The sequence below is a fragment of the Schistocerca serialis genome, chromosome 1 (assembly GCF_023864345.2).
Source record: "Schistocerca serialis cubense isolate TAMUIC-IGC-003099 chromosome 1, iqSchSeri2.2, whole genome shotgun sequence".
NCBI classification, from domain to species: domain Eukaryota; kingdom Metazoa; phylum Arthropoda; class Insecta; order Orthoptera; family Acrididae; genus Schistocerca; species Schistocerca serialis.
The window spans coordinates 725,900,997-725,906,449 of NC_064638.1; the positions used below are offsets into that span (position 1 = coordinate 725,900,997).

Sequence of the window (5,453 nt, forward strand, 5' to 3'; positions counted from 1 at the left end):
CAGTGCAAAGAACTTCGAACTCTAGTATAGCACACTTTACTTTACATCTACAGAAAATGTAGTACCAATATGCGAAAATTTTCAAAGCAAAAAAAAAAAAAAAAAAAAAAAAAAAAATTATAAAAATTTAAATGAACCCTAAACAAATAATGTTATACGCTTTACTAGATATAGTCCTTTTGCCATTGCCTTCTATCGACTTTTGAACTGATATATTCAGCCAGTTATAGATGGACCTAAAACTTAATGTGCATTCTGAATCACAGTGCAGTTCGGCATTTTTCAGTTTAACTAACATTTTCAGGGATGAAACAAGTGATAAATGACAGAAAAAAGTTTTAGGACTGATCGGGAATCGAATACCACACCTTCGAACCCATAGAGCGGCACTTGACGCTTTAGGCACCGAGTCGTACAAAAATGGACCTGGAGGCGCCGGGTATCGATCCCGGTACCTCTCACATGCTAAGCGAGCGCTCTACCATCTGAGCTACGCCCCCAGACGCAAAGAAATGACAGCCTTGAATGCTGTAATGGAACAGTAACCGGGGACTCGTGCTTTCTCTGCCCCTCGCAGGAGCTGCCAAACCAGTTTTGGCACCGACCGACCAGCAGATTTCACCAAACGCGTGTACTACAGTAATTTGCCGGGCGCCATGGCAACTGGGGGCGTAGCTCAGATGGTAGAGCGCTCGCTTAGCATGTGAGAGGTACCGGGATCGATACCCGGCGCCTCCAGAACATTTTAATGTATTAGCTCTAACTTTAGCTCACTACACGACATTTGGAAGAGTTCCTGCATAACTATTAGTTATGACAGCATGCCGTAAGCAAGCCAATGTTTTTTGTCACTTGTGAGCTACTGTTTCACCATGAGTCAACCATTACTTTGTTGTCTGTGAAAAATATCCAACGTTTCCCCCGTAGTTTATCAGTTTCATAACGATGGATGTTTAACTCTGTGTTTTGCCTTACGGCAGATCTTGTCATGGGGAAAGCCTCGTCAGAGAGGTCCACCGCATGAGCGTCTAGGGAAGTGATTCCAGTGGTGGTTTCCCGTTGCCTTCCACTGATAATGATGAAATGATAATGAGGACAACAAACACCCAATCCCCGAGCAGAGAAAATCTCCGATCCAGCGGGGAGTCGAACCCGGGCGTGACAAACCGCCGCACTGACCACTCAGCTATCGGGGCCGACGATGGAGGTGTAGCGTGTACTATTATTGTAAATTTTTATCAGCATCTAGTAAGTGAGATGAGTATGGTTGATATATTACGTTACAGGTCAGAAAGAGAGTGGGGTGGTTGAGCAAGATTCATATCCACTCTCAGGCGCTCTCGTTTAGGTCTGTCAGAGTTTTCCGGAATGGTTTGAAAGGAATGTCAGTAGGTTTCTTAAACAATGAATTCCATGACGTACTGATCAGCAGATGTACACACACAAGTTTATTGATGGAACTGAATTCACTCTCTGTAGTACTGAACTCTGTCATATTAAATATGGTTCGCTAGCAGCTCTTCGGCCAGTGACACACAGTTAAACGTATCACTACTACAAAGTTAATAAATGTCCTTAACAACGTAACTACTTTCGAAAAGATTCCGGGATCCGACCACTGAGCTAAAAAATTTTTATACCGCTAACAGGTCACACGCTGCCTGAAGCTCACTCCCAGCAGCTGCCACCGGTAACATTCATAACGATAAATACAAGGACGACAGTTGAAAGTGAATATAAAAAAATCCCAAAGAAACGTCACACGCAGTTTTCACGGTAACAAATTGGAATTTATTTGCTTCAATTAAAACTCCGTCCCTCTCACCAGCCACAAATATCTAATTATTTTCGTCAGCAGTCGAAATAACGTCGAAATGACAATGTAATTAACCATAATAAATAAATACGAACAAATATTAATGGAAAGGGAAGATAACGTCTGTTTTTATCCATTCTGTACAGCTGCTGTTTCAAGTTCAAAAATGGTTCAAATGGCTCTGAGCACTATGGAACTCAACTGCTGTGGTCATAAGTCCCCTAGAACTTAGAACTACTTAAACCTAACTAACCTAAGGACATCACACACATCCATGCCCGAGGCAGGATTCGAACCTGCGACCGTAGCGCTGTTTCAAGTCCTTACCACCTCTCATAGAATTACAATCAGATACCTCAGGTTGAAAAACAGCGGCATTAGGCGACATTCCAGCCCCACTCCCCGATTTATTACTGCTCCCCTTTTATGGCTTTAGACTCCTGTAACTGCAGTCTGATTTCTGTAAAAGTTGTAAATGACCTTTCCCTCCACTATTTTATCACTGGTACCTCCAGAATTTCAATGAGGGTGTTCCGGTCAACAGTGTCATATCTTTCCCTTAATCTTCAGATACTTTTCTTTAAACTACCTTCAAAGAAAAATTGAAGGGTCAATATTGACTCACGTGCTCCTAATTTATCTTCCCCGAGGTCGATTTGTACCAGTCTTCTCACTGTTCTCTAAATAATTGATATTAGTGTTTTGGAACGAGAATTTTTTTTCAAAATGGTTCAAATGGCTCTGAGCACTATGGGACTTAACATCTATGGTCATCAGTCCCCTAGAACTTAGAACTACTTAAACCTAACTAACCTAAGGACATCACCCAACACCCAGCCATCACGAGGCAGAGAAAATCCCTGACCCCGATGAGTTTTTTTTTTTTTTTTTTTTTTTTTTTTTTTTTTTTTTTTTTTTTTTTTTTGTTAGGTGTCGACTGAGCTGTTTGGCATACCACTGAGAAGGTACAGATTCTATCGCTAGTGACCAGCAGAGATGGAAAGCTGCCCATAAGCTCATGTGGATTAAAATAAAACAAGGTCACGCACCGAATAACTGCTTAGTGGAAGTGGCCCATTGGAGCATGAAGGTGTGGGTAGCACATCTCATACAGACATATCGATAATGAGGACCAACGGACTACAAAAGGACAGTAATGGTCACTATAAGAAAACGGTTTACTGCCGAAAGACAGCAACATGCTTTATTCTCTGAATCAAAAATGCGTACAACTAATAAGTGGACAAGAGATTGCAAATACGTACCATAGCATTGGCGCAGGAGTGCGGGTCCATGAAAGAACGATATAAGCTGTGTCGGAATATGGGCAATGATTGTGGTTGTCGGAACATGGGCCGCGATTGTGGAAAAGGTTAATGAGTTACAGAAAGGTCACAGAAATGTATGAACAAACACCGTTACTCCTAGACAAGTGTATGGTGAGTGCAACTATCTGGCTGTGAAAATGAAATCAGCATACGAGACCCTGATTCATATTAAGTGACTTTGTGTTTGCGTCGTCTTGTGTCAGGCAAATCCAACACCTTCCATGAAAACCCTGACATGATAAGCAAATCCAGTAGTATGTCACATAGCTCCGAATAAATCGTGACATTAAATTAACCAAAGTAATACGAGTAACGAGTGAGCAAATGCAATACCACAGACTAACACAAGAATGCCTAAATGCATGTCATACCTTCCCACCGTGAGACAGACGCAGTTCCGAGGGGAGAAACGAGAACAGAAGCCGAGAGCAGAACCGTGTTAAGCTAGAAGGCCCTACGATAAGGGACGGACACCCACGTCGCCAGCTATCCGACAAGACCACCCCACAGCCCATGTTAAAAGCTAGAGCCCTTCAGAAGAACAGTATAGACCTTACGATAACACTAAAAGGGCCACACCAGCTGCAAGTTTTAGCGTGAGACTTTTTCGCGTCTCTGTTACGTTGCAAACTTTAAAAACATTGCCCCACCACGAAAAGTATAACGTTTCTCATTGAATAGGCAGAATTTTTGTAGGCAGAGCTTAAGGTTAACATTGAGACCCTGATTGGTCAGATGAAAACACAGCCAGATAGTTTTTTTAACCAACTTCGGTAAATTGTAGTAACGGGAAGTTAAGGAGAGTTGCTTCCGAGACGGCGAGATGCATGGAGCTGCGCTGGCCGCCGCCCCTTGGCGAACACCGACAAGGTAATGAACGCACGCGATGCCGCATTTTCGAGCGCATAAAGCTTCACTCAGAACTGCAGAAGTCTCATCTGTTACATCCCCTTTTTACGTAATACTAGTGTCGATCGTCAATTGAAGCTCATGGTATTCACATTTGCTACGTAAGTTAAAATCTGAAACGCGATGATTTTTGTGTTATATAATTATTGAGAAGCCACATCAGCCACTGTAATTTACGACAAGTTAGATAAGTAATTAAAGATAATTGAAGGTCACTGTAGACCATTTTAATAATTTTCTCTTTTGTGAAACTTAATTTAAACCTAGATTATAGATGTGATATGGCATAGGTCATCCTTCGATCCATTGTAGAACTTGGAAACCCATTCAGGGAATATTCGTTCACATTTTTGTTGAATGCAGTGGTTTTTATCATCCTGTATTAAAACATTTCCTTTTATCAATAGTGCAATTTATAAACAATGTTTTGTGAGTAGAATAAAATTTCCAGTGGTAAACTTAACTGCTTTTTCGACGTTATTTTACCAGCTAACTAAAAATAGGAAAGCCTTGAACCCCTTCCACTAAATTTAGTTAGTATTAAGATTCTTTTACAGGGAGTGCAGTGGAACTGACGCTGAAATCATTAAGTATTTAGTTGTATCATCGCTAGTGTCACTGAACTCTACATGTCATGTGTGGTCTGGAGTCTCCTTACCAGCAACAGGTCCCAGGTTCAAACTAGTCAATTCCCTAAAAAACAGGCTCAGAGCGTCGTTGCGCGAAAGTGGTACGGAGACACGACTTAGAACAAACAGACACCATGCAGAATGTTAAGAGTCTCAGCGGGCACAAAGACAGTCCATGCATAGCACCCTAAGGGTGTGCAAAAGCCGACGACGGCTGTAGTGCTCGCTGATAATTCTAAGTTCAGCACGGACTTTACGTTCTGCTATAAGCTGGAAATACCTCTCTCTGCAGCTCTCAGACCCAGCGGACAGCCTTAATCCCTGGACCAAGTATCTTCAATGACGTCCTGATGAGTGTTCTGCTACTCTCCCCTACGCAATTTCGCCGGTTCTGTCAGTGTTAGAATCTCCCAATTAACTGCAACAGACTTTCCGAGTTCCAACCACTTACAATTTAATAAACACTAAACTGAACTCCGTCCGAAGAAGTGTCGGAAGACCCAATGGTACTGACCAACCGCCGTGACATCCTCAGCTGATAGGCGCCATAGGATGGAGACATGGAAGGTCGTGAGGCACGCACACCGCTCTCCAGACGGTTGTTACTTTCCTTGACCGGAGCCGCTGCTTCTCAGTCAAGTAGCCCCTCAATTTGCCTCACAACGGCTGAGTGCACCCAGCTGCCAACAGTGCTCGGCAGATCGGATGGTGACCCATCCAAGTGGTAGCCAAGCTCCACGGCGATCGACGGGAACAGGTGTTACTATCGCA

General features: G+C 42.8%; 2 non-coding genes across 2 annotated transcripts; one reads left to right on the forward strand and one right to left on the reverse strand.

Moving 5' to 3' along the window:
• Positions 1–427: 427 nt before the first annotated feature.
• Positions 428–500, reverse strand: Trnaa-agc (transfer RNA alanine (anticodon AGC)). Its single transcript has one exon. It is a non-coding gene; the product is annotated as a tRNA-Ala (tRNA).
• Positions 501–665: 165 nt separating this feature from the next.
• On the forward strand, positions 666–738 carry Trnaa-agc (transfer RNA alanine (anticodon AGC)). Its single transcript has one exon. It is a non-coding gene; the product is annotated as a tRNA-Ala (tRNA).
• The last annotated feature ends 4,715 nt before the right edge of the window (positions 739–5,453 follow it).